The sequence below is a fragment of the Salvelinus alpinus genome, chromosome 33 (genome assembly GCF_045679555.1).
Source record: "Salvelinus alpinus chromosome 33, SLU_Salpinus.1, whole genome shotgun sequence".
NCBI classification, from domain to species: Eukaryota; Metazoa; Chordata; class Actinopteri; order Salmoniformes; family Salmonidae; genus Salvelinus; species Salvelinus alpinus.
In genome coordinates, this window is record NC_092118.1 from 23389911 (window position 1) to 23409719 (window position 19809).

The window sequence follows — 19809 nt, forward strand, 5'->3', positions numbered from 1 at the left end:
ACTTCACAAAATAGATGGCATCATGAGGAGGGAAAATTATGTGGATATATTGAAGCAACATCTCAAGATATCAGTCAGGAGGTTAAAGCTTGGTCGCAAATGGGTCTTCCAAATGGACAATGACCCCAAGCATACTTCCAAAGTTGTGGCAAAATGGCTTAAGGACAACAAAGTCAAGGTATTGGAGCGGCCATCACAAAGCCCTGACCTCAATCCTATTGAACATTTGTGGGCAGAACTGTAAAAGTGTGTGCGAGCAAGGAGGCCTACAAACCTGACTCAGTTACACCAGCTGTCAGGAGGAATGGGCCAAAATTCACCCAACTTATTGTGGGAAGCTTGTGGAAGGCTACCCAAAACGTTTGACCCAAATTAAACAATTTAAAGGCAGTGCTACCAAATACTAATTGAGTGTATGTAAACTTCTGACCCACTGGGAATGTGATGAAAGAAATAAAAGCTGAAATAAATCATTCTTTCAACTATTATTCTGACATTTCACATTCTTAAAATAAAGTGGGGATCCTAACTGACCTAAGACAGGGAATTTTTACATGGATTAAATGTCAGGAATTGTGAAAAACTGAGTTTAAATGTATTTGGCTAAGGTGTATGTAAACTTCCGACTTCAACTGTACATGTGACTTCTGCTATCAGAATACGAAGGTCGTTTTGAAAAGACAGGTCATATTGTGGTCGGATTGTGTACAGATCTGGCTAACCATTTCAGGAAGTGGTCAGGGACACATTTTGTGCAGATTTCTCCTCAATCTGGACGCAATCAGGCTACCAAAAGCGCATACAGTGGGCAACGTCATCAGCACTCTGCCAACAAGTCTCCAGAAAACTTGTTTTGGGAGCGAGAGGCACCTTTTTTCATTAAATGTTGGAGGAAATACTTTCCTAGCCTGTGCGGAATGTGTTTGCTGGCTTCATAAATGCTAGCCAGCTGTCTTATTTAGAAAAACTTTTTTGTGTTTGTGGGAGAGTAATGCTAACCTGTGTGCAATCCCTTTAGCTTTGCTAGCTAGCTTTCTGGCTAGTTACAGAGGTTAGCTGGCTAGTTATCTACAGTAGTTGGCTACTGCCATCAAGTTGTTGTTGTGTTATTATCAGATTTAGCCTGTTCCACCGTTTGCAGAATGCATACTGGCATTTGAATATACCGTGGGAAAAGGTAATCCGGACACGGTAGACACATTTAAATGTAGGTGTAGAGGCATGACACGTTCAGAATTCCATCATCACAAGTCCATGATCAGAATACAAAAGCTGAAGTGTCAATCTAGACACGATCAGAGCAGCTAACTAAGAAACAAAGAAACAAAAACAAACACCAAACAAATATGAAAATCTCCACAATAAGCCGAGGGCAGAAATGTGCTGGTGGAATGCCTCTATCTTAGACTTGGTTCCCACCAGCATCAATCTCAGCATTTGTCAGTGTGCTGTAGTTATTTGCTACAGGCTGGCAGGCAGGCAGCACAGAGAGTCTGGCAGTATAGTGCAGGCTCCTAGCCCTGAGCCTGGAGCCCTCCCTCCGCAGCGAGCTGGGCTGCACAGCTCCCCAGTTTTAACATGGTCTGTGCCATGTTGTAATGGGCTCCCAGGGCATGATTGGAATATAATAACTGTTTCACTATGTTTTTCTTACCCCCCTCACTCTCCACAAATGTAAAATGTGCCCGACTACAGGGGATATATAGTAGGAGCTGTGATGTAAGATGTTATTGCTGGATATGCAGACTAGGAAAATGTTGATTATTTTCCAAAATCTGCAGGGCAGAAAACATTATGATGTCACAAAGACCACATTGTAGCCAGTTTGGGTGTACAGAGCTGTGTTTCCCTCTCTTTCGCTCTTGTTCTGTACATTGTCCGGCCACCTTCTGTGCTCCCTGCCCAGACTACAGGCTTACTTCATGCAAGTTTCCTTTTCTTGTGCTGTGAATCAATGCCTTATAGGACCACTTACATAATGGAAAAAGTACATATATCTTTGCACAGACAAAGTACAGTTTGAAAGGTTTAGTAAGCTTCAATTACACTATGACATTATTATGAATGATTATTTTCACCCTGTTATGGGAATAGTGAATGTATTACAACATGGTTATACATGTTATAATAACAATGTCAACATATTTGATTACAGAGTTTATTACAATATCCAAGTATTTGTGTATAGTAGAGTATAATGTGAACACACACACTCATGGTCTTTGGCTGAACCAAGTGATCTTGTATTATCGCTCAATGACTTCAATTACAGTATGATCAGGAGGCCAGTATGTTTCCAGCCATCCTCTGTCTGAGGGCTGTAGCTGTCTGACAGGGACCATTTGATTGGCTATGTACAATGGCAGCATCATGGGAATGGAAATGCATCCAATAGTTAAGTGAACAACCATGTATCTTCTGTTTTCCCACTAATTGAATTTGGCACTAAAATATGCTGGCAAGAGCCCCTTACCTTGTTTGACTTATTTATTGCCTGACTGGAGAGGTAATTCGACCTCCTCATTTCAAAGGCTCTTTTTGGTCCAGAAAAAGAGTGTAAAACTCAATTAGGCTAGTGATCAGTGACTGAAACACAACATTTGTTTTCCTGTGAGGGGAAGCAGAGCTGAGGAGTGGAGGAGAGCAACTAGAGCCCTGATCTCTTAGCTACCCTTCATCCCCCCACCCCACCGCTGCCTCGCAAAGCTACAGGGTGAGGGGAGAGGGGAGAGAGAGCCTATGCAGTCCCTGTCATGTCACATGAGATTTGTGTCCTCCTTTTAAATCATTTCCCTCTTTAGAAGATTAAGAATGCAGAAATATTCTCAATCCGATCATTTCCCCTACTCCCAAATGGACTAGTGCATTTGCAAACGCCACTATTAATTGCGGGTTTCAAAGGAGACAAATGATCCCTGCAACCGTAAATAAAAACAAAAATCAAAGGTTATAATGTTAATTGTTCAAATGGCTGTACAGGGCCCAGTGGAGCCAGCACAGAGCATATGCACCAATCACCATCAGATTTACCGACTAACCTACTTGGAAGGCAATATCAGTCTTACATGTTCATTGTTGTACCGTTGTTTATTCTTCATCTAGATATTGTTCTGGTATCTCAGAACACAATGTACCATTCCCAATGTACTCTATGGACACACCGTGGGAATCCTGTTTATTTCCCTTCCAACCTTTTAATCTCAGAGAATGCTGTTGTTCAACAGAGCCTTGCTTTGTGACCTGCTTCTTCTGTATCAGTCTTGGTCAATACGTTCACCACTAGACATATTTATCAGGATGCATGGGCTTGAATTGTAGATCTAAACATTTATGACTACATTGCAAATGCATGACTGAAATGGCAACACAGACTGTGTGCTTCTGTTTGAAGAGGGACAAAACAACAGGAATCATGTGGCCACCGATGTGCCTTGTTCTAACCTGATCTTTTCTGGATCAATTGTTTCCTTTCTGGTTTAATTCACCATGTGATTGACTTTCAGTGCTTTACTGTTGGAAAATATCCACATTGAGCCGTGCTGCCTGAAATAAGGAAGTCATTTGAATACAGATGCTCACAGCTCAGGCCTGGTCACAGGATGCCGCTCCCAGTCAGGAGACAATTGCAGGTTGATTATGTTGCTACTGACAGAAGTTGCAACTCCTTTGTGCGGCTGAGATATTTGCATTTAAATGCTTATTGTAGGCATCTAAAAAGCATAAAGACTGATTGTAAGCTTTGGCTGCTGGTTTGTACTTGCAAAAAAAAGAGAATTGCAATAAGGGAGATTGACATGGAAATTAGGAAATTATTTTCAAACCGAAGGTTAAAATAAATAAGTAGGTCTGTGTTGTTGTTTTGTGGTGCTGGTTTTCATTCTTGATTTGTATTGAGTGGGTCCGTTGTCAGATTGCATGTTTGTAGTAAGACTGCGTTTCAAATTGTTTGTATCTAATACAGAGTAGAATGATTCTTTCTGATTACCACAACATTTTGTCAATGTATTTTTCCCTGCGTTTGATTCATACTGCATGTTTGTGTGTGACAAGCTCTGCGTATACCACACTGTGTCAGTCATCTGTCCATGTGATTGTGTGTGAATGTGTTTGGTACCATTTTTATGGTTTTGAGAGCTGTCTGTGTGTATGTTGAATGTGTGTTTTTATTAGCTTTCACAAAAGCTGTATGTTTGTGTGAGTGACTCTTTCTATGGTATCCGTGTGTATATGTGTTTGACAGGCTCTGATATGATGACAGAGTGTGTGTGTATGTATGTATGTATGTGTGTCTGTCGGGTGCCCATAGCCGAGTGATGCCCCTGCTGATTCTGTGCCTCTGGCCCTTTGTCCTGCAGCACTCAGCGTGTCTGCTTCCTCAGGAGACTGACAGGCCTCTCCAGTGTGACCACACAAAGGACCAGCCTTCTTTGAGGTGTTAAAAACTTCCATTTATGCATCTCCCTGGACAAAAAGCACCAAGCCCATTTGAGTCCGGTGGCGACACAGGCAGACATTGTGGCCACGCTTCCCCAGCACTCATTTCACAGATTCTGAAACCAGTATGTGGTGAACAGGATTTGAGGGGCTAAAGTGCCCCACGAGGGCCAGGCGATAAGAGGGAGAAACACCACCACTCAGTAAACTAGAAGATGGGGCTGTGGAAAATAAGTACATTACCTGAGAGAGAACTATGCTTGTTTTCATAACCCCCCACTCAATAGGAGAGAGAGAGAGGGAGGGAGAGAGAGGAAGAGAGGTAGATAGAGAGAGAGAGAAAGGTGGAGAGAGAGGGAGAGAGAGAAAGGGGGAGAGAGAGATGGAGAGCGAGAGAGAGAGAGAATATCCTCTCTTAGAGAAGGAAGAAAAAGAAAAGCCTTCTGCTACTGAGGGGGAATCATCTCAGAAGCTGAGAATAGTAGACAAATCAACAACCAAAAGACACGGCTAACCTCTAAGTTTACACTTTGAGTGGAGAATATGTGAGTGTGAATCAAAGAGAATTGACAGGCTGCACACCTGGCTGTTACTAACACAGGGGACATGAATACCTCCTGTGGTGGATTTTTTTATTTTTTTTTATTTCACCTTTATTTAACCTGGTAGGCTAGTTGAGAACAAGTTCTCATTTACAACTGCGACCTGGCCAAGATAAAGCATAGCAGTGCGACACAAACAACAACACAGAGTTACACATGGAATTGTCACGTTCCTGACCTATTTTTATGTTATTTTGATTATGTTTAGTTGGTCAGGGCGTGAGTTGGGGTGGGCATTGTATGTTGTGTGTGTTTTGGTTAGTCTATGGGTGTTGTATGTGTATGGGATAGAGTATTGTTAGGTTGTCTAGTTATGTCTATGGCTGCCTAGATTGGGTCTCAATCAGAGACAGCTGTCATTCATTTGTCTCTGATTGAGAGCCATATTTAAGGTAGCCATAGGCAGTAGGCTTTTGTGGGTAGTTGTCTTGTTTAACGTTTGTTGCTTGTCTGGGCACTTGCGTTATTTAGCTTCACGATCATTTGTTGTTTTGTTTGTTTGTAATAGTGTTTTCGTTTCATGTTCATCTTCGTTCGTTTAATTAAAAGAAGATGGCTTATTTTCCTCATGCTGCGTTTTGGTCCGTCTCTCCTCCACACGATCGTGACAGAACTACCCACCACAACAGGACCAAGCGGATTGAGGAAGGAGGGAAGGAACTAAAGTAATGGAGAGAAGAGGAATGGAGTTGGGAGCAAATTTTCAATGGAGAAGGACCCTGGGCTAAGGTTGTTGTGAATCGCCGCTTGAGGGAGGAGAAGAAGGCAGCCACAGCCCAGGAGCGCTGGTATGAGGAGGCAGCACGTAAGAGAGGCTGGAAGCCCGAGAGGCTCACCCAAAAATTTCTTGGGGGGGGCTAAAGGGGAGTGTGGCGAAGCCGGGTTGGATACCTGAGCCAACTCCCCGGGCTTACCATGGAGTAAGAGGGCGTCGTACTGGTCAGACACCGTGTTATGCGGTAAAGCGCACGGTGTCCCCAGTACGCGTGCTTAGCCCAGTGCGGGCTATTCCACCTTGCCGCACTGGGAGGGCTAGGTTGGGCATCGAGCCGGATGCCATGAAGCCGGCCCAACGTATCTGGCCTCCAGTACGTCTCCTCGGGCCGGTGTACATGGCACCAGCCTTACAGGTGGTGTCCCCGGTTCGCCTGCATAGCCCAGTGCGGGCTATTCCACCTCGCCGCACTGGCAGGGCTACGGGGACCATTCAACCTGGTAAGGTTGGGGAGGCTCGGTGCTCAAGAGCACGTGTCCTCCTTCACGGTCCGGTATATCCGGCGCCACCTTCCCACCCCAGTCCAGTACCACCAGTGCCTACACCACGCACCAGGCTTCCAGTGCATCTCCAGAGCCCTGTTCCTCTTCCACGCACTCTCCCTATGGTGCGTGTCTCCAGCCCAGTGCCTCCAGTTCCGGCACCACGCACCAAGCCTCCTGTGCGTCTCCAGAGCCCTGGACGCACTGTTCCTTCTCCCCGCACTCGCCCTGAGGTGCGTGTCCTTAGCCCGGTACCTCCAGTTCCGGTATCACGCACCAGGCCTACAGTGCGTCTCAGCCGGCCAGAGTCTGCTGTCTGCCCAGCGGCGCCTGAACTGCCCGTCTGCCCAGCGGCGCCTGAACTGCCCGTCTGCCCAGCGGCGCCTGAACTGCCCGTCTGCCCAGCGGCGCCTGAACTGCCCGTCTGCCCAGCGGCGCCTGAACTGCCCGTCTGCCCAGCGGCGTCTGAACTGCCCGTCTGCCATACGCCGTCTGAACTGTCCGTCTGCCATGAGCCTGCAAAGCCGCCCGTCTGCCATGAGCCTGCAAAGCCGCCCGTCTGCCATGAGCCTGCAAAGCCGCCCGTCTGCCATGAGCCTACAGAGCCGTCCGCCAGACAGGAGCCGCTAGAGCCGTCCGCCAGACAGGAGCCGCTAGAGCCTTCCGCCAGACCGGATCAGCCAGAGCCTTCCGCCAGACCGGATCAGCCAGAGCCTTCCGCCAGACCGGATCAGCCAGAGCCTTCCGCCAGACCGGATCAGCCAGAGCCTTCCGCCAGACCGGATCAGCCAGAGCCTTCCGCCAGACCGGATCAGCCAGAGCCTTCCGCCAGACCGGATCAGCCAGAGCCTTCAGCCAGCCATGACCAGCCAGAGCCGTCAGCCAGCCATGACCAGCCAGAGCCGTCAGCCAGCCATGACCAGCCAGAGCCGTCAGCCAGCCATGACCAGCCAGAGCCAGCCAGCCAGGATCCGCCAGCCAGTCCGGAGCTGCCGTCCCTCAGTCCGGAGCTGCCGTCCCTCAGCCCGGAGCTGCCGTCCCTCAGCCCGGAGCTGCCGTCCCTCAGCCCGGAGCTGCCGTCCCTCATCCCGGTGTTGCCCCTTATCCCGGTGCTGCCCCTTATCCCGATGCTGCCCCTTCAGTTAGGTGGGTTTAGTTGGAGGGTGGTCATTGGGGGGGGGATACGGAAGCGGGGAGTGACTATGGTGGTGTGGGGGCAGCGTCCAGAGCCGGAGCCACCACCGTGGACAGATGCCCACCCAGACCCTCCCCTAGACTTTTGGTGGTGCGTTCGGAGTACGCACCTTGAGGGGGGGGGTTATGTCACGTTCCTGACCTATTTTTATGTTATTTTGATTATGTTTAGTTGGTCAGGGCGTGAGTTGGGGTGGGCATTGTATGTTGTGTGTGTTTTGGTTAGTCTATGGGTGTTGTATGTGTATGGGATAGAGTATTGTTAGGTTGTCTAGTTATGTCTATGGCTGCCTAGATTGGGTCTCAATCAGAGACAGCTGTCATTCATTTGTCTCTGATTGAGAGCCATATTTAAGGTAGCCATAGGCAGTAGGCTTTTGTGGGTAGTTGTCTTGTTTAACGTTTGTTGCTTGTCTGGGCACTTGCGTTATTTAGCTTCACGATCATTTGTTGTTTTGTTTGTTTGTAATAGTGTTTTCGTTTCATGTTCATCTTCGTTCGTTTAATTAAAAGAAGATGGCTTATTTTCCTCATGCTGCGTTTTGGTCCGTCTCTCCTCCACACGATCGTGACAGGAATAAACAAACATACAGTCAATAATACAATAGAAAAAGTCTATATACAATGTGTGCAAATGAGGTAGGATAAGGGAGGTAAGGCAATAAATAGGCCATAGTGGCAAAATAATTACAATATAGCAATTAAACACTGGAGCGATAGATGTGCAGAAGATGAATGTGCAAGTAGAGATACTGGGGTGCAAAGGAGAAAGATAAATAAATAAATACAGTATGGGGATGAAGTATTTGGATGGGCTATTTACAGATGAGTTATGTACAGGTGCAGTGATCTGTGAGCTGCTTTGACAGCTGGTGCTTAAAGCTAGTGAGGGAGATATGAGTCTCCAGCTTCAGTGATTTTTGCAGTTCGTTCCAGTCATTGGCAGCAGAGAACTGGAAGGAAAGGCAGCCAAAGGAGGAATTGGCTTTGGGGGTGACCAGTGAGATATACTGGAGCGCATGCTACGGGTGGGTGGTGCTATGGGGACCAGTGAGCTGTGAAAAGGCGGGGCTTTACCTAGCAAAGACTTATAGATGACCTGGAGCCAGTGGGTTTCGAGAATATGAAGCGAGGGCCAGCCAACGAGAGCATACAATTGAAGCCTTGGATTGAAGCCTTCTAGTGGCTGGTCATTTCTCTATCCAACCACCTCTGTAAATTGACTTTTATTCTTGTTATTTGAGGCAGAGTAAATCACATGTAATGTATTTGCGGTGCGGCAGGCATATGAAATAACGGTTTGATCACAGAGCTGTCTGCCTCTCTTCACAAACACAGGGAAGAATGTTTGATTCTCCCTTTACCGCACCACTGTTATTCACAGAGGAATAGTGAAACACTCAAAAGCCCTGTCACTGTTTCAGCCCTGCACAATAAAGATATTATTGTGTGGTGTCACTTTCTCAGCCTCTCCTGACCTGAGTGTGATTGACAATGGTGAGTGTTTCAGGCAGGTCTACTTTGATCGTTGTGACAGGAGGCCTGGTGCAGCTCCATCTTTAATCTGTGCCTGTCGTGTTCACATGAGAGAGAGGCAGAGAGGAGAAAGAAATAGAGAGAGGGGGGGGGACAAAGACAGAGACAAAGAGCAAAAGAGAGAGAGACACAGCGATGGAGAGAGACAGACCGAAATAAAGAGGGAGTGAGGGAGAAAGAGAGCGAGAGAAAGAGAGAAAGAAAGGAGAGAGCAAGGCAGAAAGAGAAAGAAGGGGAGAGCAGGGAGGCTGTGACAGGTAATAGTGTGCTGAAGCAGCTGTGTCTGGCTGTGATTGGACCGTTTCCAGCACCAAATAACTCAATGATATGGTGGATTTTTTTTCATGGATATAAGGCTTGTCTTTGTGCGTTCATATTATTTGGCATGCCTGTGCAGTGTGCACTGTGCCAGAGGGAATTTATAGCTTTCTATCATAGGGACATCAGAGCTCTGTCTCCTCAACTGCTCTTCTGTTGTAGCCTGCCAACCCCCAGGTAACTGCAGCCCGGCTAACCTCCCTGCTGACCTGGGCATCAGCTTGTATTAGCCCAGACATGGCTTTGTCCTCCCCTTTTTGTAATGACGGCCATTCATTCACTGCATACTACAGCTATGCTTTTTCTCATTCGCGGTGGGCGATGTTGGGAAGGTGGGTTGATTTTGTGGACTTGGATATTGAATCTAACAATGGCTTGAGCCGAGTGCACTAATAGACATTTCTACTGCAGAATTCTCACCCCCCTTCTCTCCCCTCCACCCCCCATTTCCCCAAGGCTCCCTGCTGTTTAGCCTGGACTGCTGTTATGGGCCCACCTTATTGCCTTATCCCCCCCACCCACCCAGCCCTCCCATAGTCCACAGCCCTGGCTGGGCCAGTGCTGCCTCTGTCTGTAGAGATAACCAGGTCTCAGCCAGGTGGGGACCAACACGCTGATGGCAAAAAGATTGCCTCCATTGTCAAAATAGCTACCTCTGCAAAATCCCTACTTTAACATGTTTGGACTAGAAAGAGAGGCCTGGAATAGTGCACTGGGGATATTTAGAAAATGTTGCAGATCTGGATACAGCTGTGTTGTGCAGGGGATTGGTTTGTCCTGTACATATTTGCATATGCACCCACACGGCACACACACACACACACACACGCACGCACGCACGCACGCACGCACGCACGCACGCACGCACGCACGCACGCACGCACGCACGCAGCTGAACAATGTCAATGGCAGTCTCATATGTGTATTCATGTGTGTCTTTGCTTTGTTTGTCCTGTCTGGACATTGACAGAGAAAAAAGACACTTGTGTAATAACATTCTACCAACCCTGACCTGAACGCTTATGGCAACTGTATAGTTGTTCTGAAGGTTGGCCATTGATTCTCAGCCACGTGCATATGATGGTCAGCAAGAGAGACAACGCTCCGTTATGTGCTGGGGTAATCAAGCCGAGCCCCCTGTAGATGAACACATGTCTGGAATCTGAAGGTTCATTTGATTGGATCCCCTCTCTTCGGTGAGGTCTGTGGAACAGCTTTCACTTACATATGAAAGGAAGGATGTCAGGCCAAATGGTAGCTCCAGAGGGCATACGCTCAATCTGTAACATACGGATAAATGAAAAGTAACCAAGCGAGAGAGAGAGGTTTTTGTATTAGTGTGTAGATTTACTGTAAATCCATCTTTAACATGACAGACATGTGCGTTTTGGATTATGACCCTAGAGGCCAGCTTTCACTCGTTATCCCTGACACACACAGGGCTGTGGTCTGGTGTTGGAGAAGTGTCCTGACACAGGGCTGTGGTCTGGTGTTGGAGGAGTGTCCTGACACAGGGCTGTGGTGTTGGAGGAGGGTCCTGACACAGGGCTATGGTGTTGGAGGAAGGTCCTGACACAGGGTTGTGGTGTTGGAGGAGGGTCCTGACACAGGGTTGTGGTGTTGGAGGAGGGTCCTGACACAGGGTTGTGGTGTTGGAGGAAGGTCCTGACACAGGGTTGTGGTGTTGGAGGAGGGTCCTGACACATGGCTGTGGTGTTGGAGGAGGGTCCTGACACAGGGTTGTGGTGTTGGAGGAGGGTCCTGACACAGGGTTGTGGTGTTGGAGGAAGGTCCTGACACAGGGTTGTGGTGTTGGAGGAGGGTCCTGACACAGGGCTGTGGTCTGTGTTGGAGGAGGGTCCTGACACAGGGCTGTGGTCTGATGTTGGAGGAGGGTCCTGACACAGGGCTGTGGTCTGTGTTGGAGGAGGGTCCTGACACAGGGTTGTGGTGTTGGATGAGGGTCCTGACACAGGGTTGTGGTGTTGGAGGAAGGTCCTGACACAGGGTTGTTGTGTTGGAGGAGGGTCCTGACACAGGGCTGTGGTGTTGGATGAGGGTCCTGACACAGGGTTGTGGTGTTGGAGGAGGGTCCTGACACAGGGTTGTTGTGTTGGAGGAGGGTCCTGACACAGGGTTGTGGTGTTGGAGGAGGGTCCTGACACAGGGTTGTGGTGTTGGAGGAGGGTCCTGACACAGGGTTGTTGTGTTGGAGGAGGGTCCTGACACATGGCTGTGGTGTTGGAGGAGGGTCCTGACACAGGGCTGTGGTCTTGGAGGAGGGTCCTGACACAGGGCTGTGGTGTTGGAGGAGGGTCCTGACACAGGGCTGTGGTCTTGGAGGAGGGTCCTGACACAGGGCTGTGGTCTTGGAGGAGGGTCCTGACACAGGGCTGTGGTGTTGGAGGAGGGTCCTGACACAGGGCTGTGGTGTTGGAGGAGGGTCCTGACACAGGGCTGTGGTCTTGGAGGAGGGTCCTGACACAGGGCTGTGGTGTTGGAGGAGGGTCCTGACACATGGCTGTGGTGTTGGAGGAGGGTCCTGACACAGGGCTGTGGTCTTGGAGGAGGGTCCTGACACAGGGCTGTGGTCTTGGAGGAGGGTCCTGACACAGGGCTGTGGTGTTGGAGGAGTGTCCTGACACAGGGTTGTGGTGTTGGAGGAGGGTCCTGACACAAGGTTGTGGTGTTGGAGGAGGGTCCTGACACAGGGTTGTGGTGTTGGAGGAGGGTCCTGACACAGGGCTGTGGTGTTGGATGAGGGTCCTGACACAGGGTTGTGGTGTTGGAGGAGGGTCCTGACACAGGGCTGTGGTGTTGGAGGAGGGTCCTGACACAGGGTTGTGGTGTTGGAGGAGGGTCCTGACACAGGGTTGTGGTGTTGGAGGAGGGTCCTGACACAGGGCTGTGGTGTTGGAGTAGGGTCCTGACACAGGGCTGTGGTGTTGGAGAAGTTTCCTGACACAGGGCTGGGGTTTTAGTGGAGGGTCCCTTTAATATAGTCTAGGGGTTTGGCCAAAGACAAAGGAAAGGAAAGGCCACCCTTTGACAGAACTACCACAGGTGTCCTTGAGCTCTCTGGCCCGAGGCCTTTGAAGTGAGCACTGTTAGTCTGTCTGTTGGGCTTGTTTAAAGGGCTTTCTGTTTGACAGATCAATCCCGCTGCATCTCTAGTGTGGGGCATAGATAAATGTTGATTTTTCAGCGGTGCTGTCTGTAATGTGTGGCAACCCCCTGACTGACTGTCCACCTGTGGTTTAATGAGAATTATCTATTTGGCTGATAGCTCACCACCCCTGATGTCTCGGGTACTCCAGTAGTGCAGACAGCTGTTGGTTGTCTATGTGCCTTGTGTGTGTGTGTGTGTGTGTGTGTGTGTGTGTGTGTGTGTGTGTGTGTGTGTGTGTGTGTGTGTGTGTGTGTGTGTGTGTGTGTGTGTGTGTGTGTGTGTGTGTGTGTGTGTGTGTGTGTGTGTGTGTGAAAGTGTGTGTGTGTGTGTGAAAGTGTGTGTGTGTGAAAGTGTGTTTGTGTGTGTGAAAGTGTGTGTGTGTGAAAGTGTATGTTTGTGTGTTAGGGGAAAAGATACTGTTCATTCAGTGTGTGTATGTGTTAACTTTGTGTTAGTTTCCGTTTATGTGTGTTGTGTTTCAGTGCGGTTTGTTGTCACCACCCTCTCTGCAACAGCTGAGTAAAAAAATCAACCATTTAAAAGGCTCTATGGTTATTGTGGACACAATGATTGGGTGATAAAAGTGTTTGGGGGAAACTAATAAACTGAATTTGGAGTTGATTGGGATTCTGTTTTAATGAATCCATGATCGTCTCATTAGGGAAAGGAAGGGTTCCCATCTCTGTGTTATTTCCCCAGCAGCCCGTAGGCTGTGTTCTCAGCAGGAAAAGAGCTGCTGTACTGCACCACACCACTACAATAGTCTCTGTCTGAGACACTCACAGAGGGATTACAGCATTTGCTTAATTATTTGTAATATCACTCTGTTTTTTCTTATTATTTATAATCATAATCATAATGTTTTTTTCTCCAGACAAATGATTAGTTTAAATAAGACTTTACATACAGTATTGTCTTATTAATTACAAAATTACATATTGTCTATTTGTCTGTTACTTTCCTCATTGTTTCAATTAACATCACATTATAAATTCAAAGGCTTGTTCATTTCTACCCCCTGCAAGTAAAAGAGTTCTCCTTTATTAGCTCTCATTTGTTAACGGGAATGAGTCAGATGTTATACACTGAGTGTACAAAACATTATGAACACCTGCTCTTCCATGACACAGACTGACTATGTGAATCCAGTTGAAAGCTACGATCCCTTATTGATGTCACGTATTAAATCCACTTCAATTAGTGTAGATGAAGGGGAGGAGACAGGTTAAAGAATGATTTTTAAGCCTTAAGACAATTGAGACATGAATATGTGCAATTCAATATTAGGAAGATGTTCTTAATGTTTTGTAAACTCAGTGTATGTTTCATAAAGAAACACTTGTTTATTGAATTACCTCCCTGGTTATGTCTTTAATACAGTGGGCTATGATTGTCTGGGTGGAGAGCGCCCTTAGTGGGTTTTAAAAGTAAAATTGTGTGTGTGTAGATGTCTGTCCGTCTTTCTGTCTTTGTTTGTTTCTCTCTTTGTCCATCTGCCTGTCCATGTGTGTGTGTGTGTGTGTGTGTGTGTGTGTGTGTGTGTGTGTGTGTGTGTGTGTGTGTGTGTGTGTGTGTGTGTGTGTGTGTGTGTGTGTGTGTGTGTGTGTGTGTGTGTGTGTGTGTGTGTGTGTGTGTGTGTGTGTGTGTGTGTCTGTTTTTCCATCTCTGACCCTGTGCTCGTGTCTGTCCGTGTGTGTGTGTGTGCAGTACAGTGCAGAGAGGTGAGACAGTGTGGACTCTGGCAGCCTGCTGGCTAGGACGGCTGGGTCCTTTGAGAGGTTTGACTGTCAGCTCAGAGGTGCTATAAAGATGACAGCAGATTCCCATTCAGTCAGGGCCAGTCTGTGGGCTTCTCTCTCCTATTGTTACTTTCAGTCTCAAGGCTGCACATTCAGATCCATTCATGACTACTGCTTCTCCCTGGCCTCTTCTATTAACCCTCCATCCTCTCTTACTGACATCTCTTTTCTCTACTTTCACACCAATTGCAAATGTGTTGGTATATTTCTCTGGTCTACTGTTGGTGTCTTTTATTCCCTGCCTAGCCGCAGGAGACCAAGGTACAGTAGCACAAATTACTGGCAGATCAATTAAGTGTGACCTTAAAAACCTCTGTCCTGGTTTAATTGGCGGTGCTGAAGCAGGGTAATTGTATAAATCAGCTGTTAATGAGATCGCAGCTTGTTGTGAAAAACAAGATAATGTGAGGAAATGAACATCAATGAGCTTTGTGCCGTTTCAGGCCTGCGCTGTGGCTGTGCACAATGATCACTCCACTTCTCTCTCACTTTGGATGTTGTTGTGGTTCCTGTTTTGGTGTGTTATTTTTCCACTTCCTGGAGGTAGAAATATTCATGTTAAATTCCGGGTTAGATAATGGCTAAAACTGGTATGTCCATATTGCAGAGGCTTCGGATTGTTTGTATTTTCCCTAACAGAACAGAGCTCTGGCGGCTTGGCTCAGAGAGAGACATGCCGTCACTAGCAGAGCATGCTGCTAAATAAATCATTAGCCTGCCGCGCTCAAAGAAAGAAAGTCAAAATTAAATAAAACAACCACTTTATATGAAAGCCATGTATTAGTGGAATCTACTGGCTGTAGGACAGATTAATGAGGTATTAGAGAAGTGGATTTTAAACATTGTCTAGGACGTGGTCCCGAACTCTTTCATTACTAAAGCTGTTTTACCTCAGCTGTAGACGTTCTGACATGGGCCAGCATCACCTTCTCCTCCTTACTCCCCTCCCTCCTATCTCCTCAGCTGTAGATGTTCTGACATGGGCCAGCATCACCTTCTCCTCCTTACTCCCCTCCCTCCTATCTCCCTCTCTCTCTCCTTTCATCTCCAAGTTTGTTTTGATATTTGCAAATAAAGTTATTTTACTGATCGTACCAATTTTTCTTTTAATAACGTATCCATAAAATATGTTGTTTTGAATTGAATGTCTTGGGATGGATTGTTTAACTGTTTGGATAAATTAATATACATATTTTTTAAAGATGGACATGGAGACATTTATATATTTTGTCTGTTTTTTTTATAATTTCAGGTCACTTTCATGAGTTCAAAATCAACTAACCAGTGATCGCTGGGTGCTGGGGATTTAATCTTTCTGTTCATGTAAGTACTCTTTTTCCTCCATTTTGATTTCTTTCTAAAGGCTATCCAGTTAGATTTCTCTTTTACCTCTGGAGTCTTCCATCCACATTGAACACCTGCATTGAATGAAATGCACAAATACATTCTAATATAATGGACGCTACACAATAAGCTTATATTGTTACTTCACATGGTCAATTTTACAATTTAGACCTACACTACATGACCAAAAGTATGTGGACAACTGCTCGTCAAACATCTCATTCCAAAATCATGGGCATTAATATGGAGTTGGTCCACCCTTTACCGCTATAACAGCCTCCACTCTTCTGGGAAGGCTTTCCACTAGATGTCGGAACATTGCTGCGGTGACTTGCTTTCATTCAGCCACAAGAGCGTTAGTGAGGTTGGGCACTGATGTTCGGCGATTACGCCTGGCTCACAGTCGTAGTTCCAATTGATCCCAAAGGTGTTCAGTGGGGTTGAGGTCAGGGCTCTGTGCAGGCCAGACAAGTTCTTCCACACCGATCTCAACAATCAATTTTTGTATGGACCTCGCGTTACGCATGGGGGCATTGTCATGCTGAGATAGGAAAAGGCCTTCCCCAAACTGTTGCCACAAAGTTGGAAGCACAGAATAGTGTAGAATGTTATTGTATGCTGTAGCATTAAGATTTCCCTCCACTGGAACTAAGGGGTATACCTCAAACCATGAAAGATAGTCCCAGACCATTATGCCTCATCCACCAAACTTTACAGTTGGCACTATGCATTGGGGCAGGTAGCGTTCTCCTGGCATCCGCCAAACCCAGATTAGTCCGTCGGACTGCCAGATGGTGAAGCATGATTCATCACTCCAGAGAACGCGTTTCCACTGCTCCAGAGTCCAATGGCAACGAGCTTTATACCACTCCAGCCGACGCTTGGCATTGTGCATGGTGATCTTAGGCTTGTGTGCAACTGCTCGGCCATGAAAAGTAATTTCATGTTGCATCCACAGGCAGTTTGGAACTTGGTAGTGTTGCAATCGAGGACAGATTATTTTTACGCATTACGTGCTTCAGCACTCTGCGTTCTCGTTCTGTGAGCTTGTGTGGCCTACCACTTCGTGGCTGAGCCGTTGTTGCTCCTAGACGTTTCCACAATAACAACACTTACTGTTGACCGGGGCAGCTCTAGCAGGGCAGACATTTGACGAACTGACTTGTTGGAAAGGTGGCATCCTATGACGGTGCCACGTTGAAAGTCACTGAGCTATTCAGTAAGGCCATTCTACTGCCAATGTTTGTCTATAGAGATTGCATGGCTGTGTGCTCGATTTTATACACCTGTCAGCAACGGGCGTGGCTGAAATAGCTGAATCCACTCATTTGAAGAGGTGTCCACATGCTTTTGTATATATAGTGTATTTTGGAGTTGTTTATTCAGGTACTGAATCTGTATTTTTTCAGATTCTGCTTTTATTTCCAGTAAAAAAAAAAATACTGCACACAATCTGAGGTTAAAGTACATTCTGACACCTACGTTCTTGTATTCTAGCTTTAGTTGTATATAGAGATTGAATCAGAAGACCATGGAACTGTGACACGTACGTGCATGGTCAGGCTAGCAAATGACGTCAAGGCCTTGTGAGACTTGTGAACCCTCTGTGAGTTTACCTCAACCTCTGAGGCCCTTAGAAAACTAAACCCAGGTGTCTTGGTTATTTTCCTCACTTTCCATGTCTACCTCCATAGTAGCATGTATAGTGCTTTTGATTCTATTCTCTACGCTAATGTCGGCTGCTGTTATTGGTAGTTTATGGCTGCGTGTCGTCTCAATAAGAACATTCACAAGAGGGAAGAAAGAGTCCATTTCAGGAAACGCAGGCAGCGCCTCCGAAAACAGCCAGTATATGGCTGCACTATATTGTTACAATATGCCTTTAATGGGAGCTCTCTCTGCTGCTGCCGCTGTTGTAATAAAATTGTATCTGAGGAAATGTTTCTTGAGCAAATAAAGCTGAGAAAGTTTAGTTGATATTAATCTTCTTTCAAATGTCAGTTGGAGATGGTTTCCGGAGAGGCAGGACTGAATGATATTAATGTGGCTGAGGAGTCCTTGTTGGTCCTGTATAATCAACTGTGGCACTGATAAGAGTCAATCCCATCTCAAAGTTCACGGCCATTTACTAATACCGACGGTTTATCTCTGCCATTTCTCCTCAAACACAATTGTCTTCAGTGCAGATCAATGCTCCCATCTAAACCAAACTGGCTTATGGTTTTCTGATTTGTTTTGAAGGGAGTGTGGGCTTGTCTTTAGCTCCAGTGAGCAGACAGAATGGTTGAATAACAAAGCCTTAGCAGTGATTACTACCTTTGTCTGCCCAGCCTGTCAGTCAAGCCATTATCACATCCTGTCGCTCTTTGTTACTATAATGATAGGGTTCACATCGGTCAGCTGCTCAGGTAACAAAAAAAAGATCCAGATATCATTTCGCTATTTATTTAGTTTAACATCCAGTCTGGCTGTGAACTGTCTAGTCCTTTTTTGATTCTATCGCTTTAGAACATATTATAAATTTTCACTTGTTTAGTTCTAATTTATCACCAATTAATACTGCTCAGTGAAAAAAGTTGATAAACGAATGGAAAGAGCATTCATTAGCCAGACTGTATTGCGTGCTAACACTGTGTAACACTGGTGAGCTCCTGATACTACCACAGCTTTACACTTTGTAGTATTAGTAGTAAATTAACCAAAACAACAGTGGTCCCCACTGCTTCCTCTGGAGAGAAAGGCCTGGACCCAAGACTTTAACATTGCTATTGACAAGTTACAGGTTACCTCTCTCTATTTTGGGAATAAAACGGTTGGTTATTGTTGGACCAAAGGGAAAAAGATAACTACAGTAGCTACTGACTAAGAACAGAAAACATCAGCCATGTGGTTGGCATAGGTACAGTTGGTTGAGTAACAGGGTATGCCTTGTTGTCCACTGTTTAGGTGCATGTGTGTGTGTTTGCTTTTGTTGGAACAGCAAATGCTCCCAATGATGTGTGTGTTGAATAAAGGACTTGGTACAATGTGTGTACGGACCTGAGGTAGACTTTAGAGGTCTCCTACATTACTTGAGATGCTTCCACTCATGAGGACCTTGATAGTGAATAGCCAATGGAACGAACACCTGAGCTTTTCTCTTCGAAGCAGAAAATATGGTGCATTGTGGGAAAAATGCTTGTAGACATAACGTAATATAATTGTAAAGGTTCTATTAAATTGTTATTCAGTGATTGTAAGTGTTTGTCGTTGAACACAGCACCCAAATATTCCCATTTGAAGAGAAACTATTGGACAGTTAGTACTTTGCTCGCACTGTTATTTAAGAAGTGTCAGTGTGCATTAGAATAGATTGTACCACACTCACTGTGTCTCCCTGTCTTACTGGTTTTAGATGACCTGTGTGTGATGTTCCAAAGGCCTGCTCCACTCCCCTGTGCTCTTCTTTCAGCCAGACCTGACACACTCATTCATCTAAATCCTATGCAACTTGAATCTACATGTTTAATTCATCCTAAAACGAGGCGGTGAGTCATTTTGACGGTGTGTGTCTTGTTTTGCGGGATGACGTATTTAATCACTCCTGTGTGAACTCATTTGGAAACACCCAAGACGGAGGGCCGGATACGCTCTTTGTCAGCGTGTGTCATCATGTAATAAGTGATGGACACACAGCAGTCACTCTGGGCTTTGCTCAGTCCAGCACTGATGCCCCTCATGGGGAAGATCTGCTGGAGAGGTTTTCTGAGAAAGGAAATAAATGGCACTTCACCACAAAATGAAAATGAATAACCTTTGGTTGGTTATCTTCTCATCTATTATTTATCAAAGGGCCTGTTGGTTCAGCCGACTGACCCTGTCTGCACTGATTATGATCCGTGGTGTAGATGAACAGAGACTGTTTGACAAAGTGATTTTAATTTCATCAGCCTTGGTTTCAATTGCTCCAGAGGAACACTGGGAATATTCAAATTGATTGTTGGCAGATTTATTTACAGTTGAAGTCGGAAGTTTACATACACTTAGGTTGGCGTCATTAAAACTTGTTTTTCAACCACTCCACAAATTTCTTGTGAACAAACTATAGTTTTTGCAAGTCGGTTAGAACATCTACTTTGCATGACACAAGTAATTTTTCCAACAATTGTTTACAGAC

The 19809-nt window shown here is 46.2% G+C and overlaps 1 protein-coding gene across 7 annotated transcripts in view; it reads left to right on the forward strand.

Moving 5' to 3' along the window:
* sox6 (SRY-box transcription factor 6) overlaps nucleotides 1-19809 on the forward strand; it is a 235787-nt gene that overhangs the window by 19441 nt on the left and 196537 nt on the right. For 5 of the 7 annotated variants that reach the window (XM_071380892.1, XM_071380897.1, XM_071380900.1 and 2 more), the window contains exon 3: nucleotides 15562-15632. The exons of the other annotated variants lie outside the window; for them this stretch is intronic. The gene's annotated coding sequence lies outside the window, so the exon portion shown is untranslated. The remainder of the gene's footprint in view (nucleotides 1-15561; nucleotides 15633-19809) is intronic. 7 annotated transcript variants of the gene reach the window in all.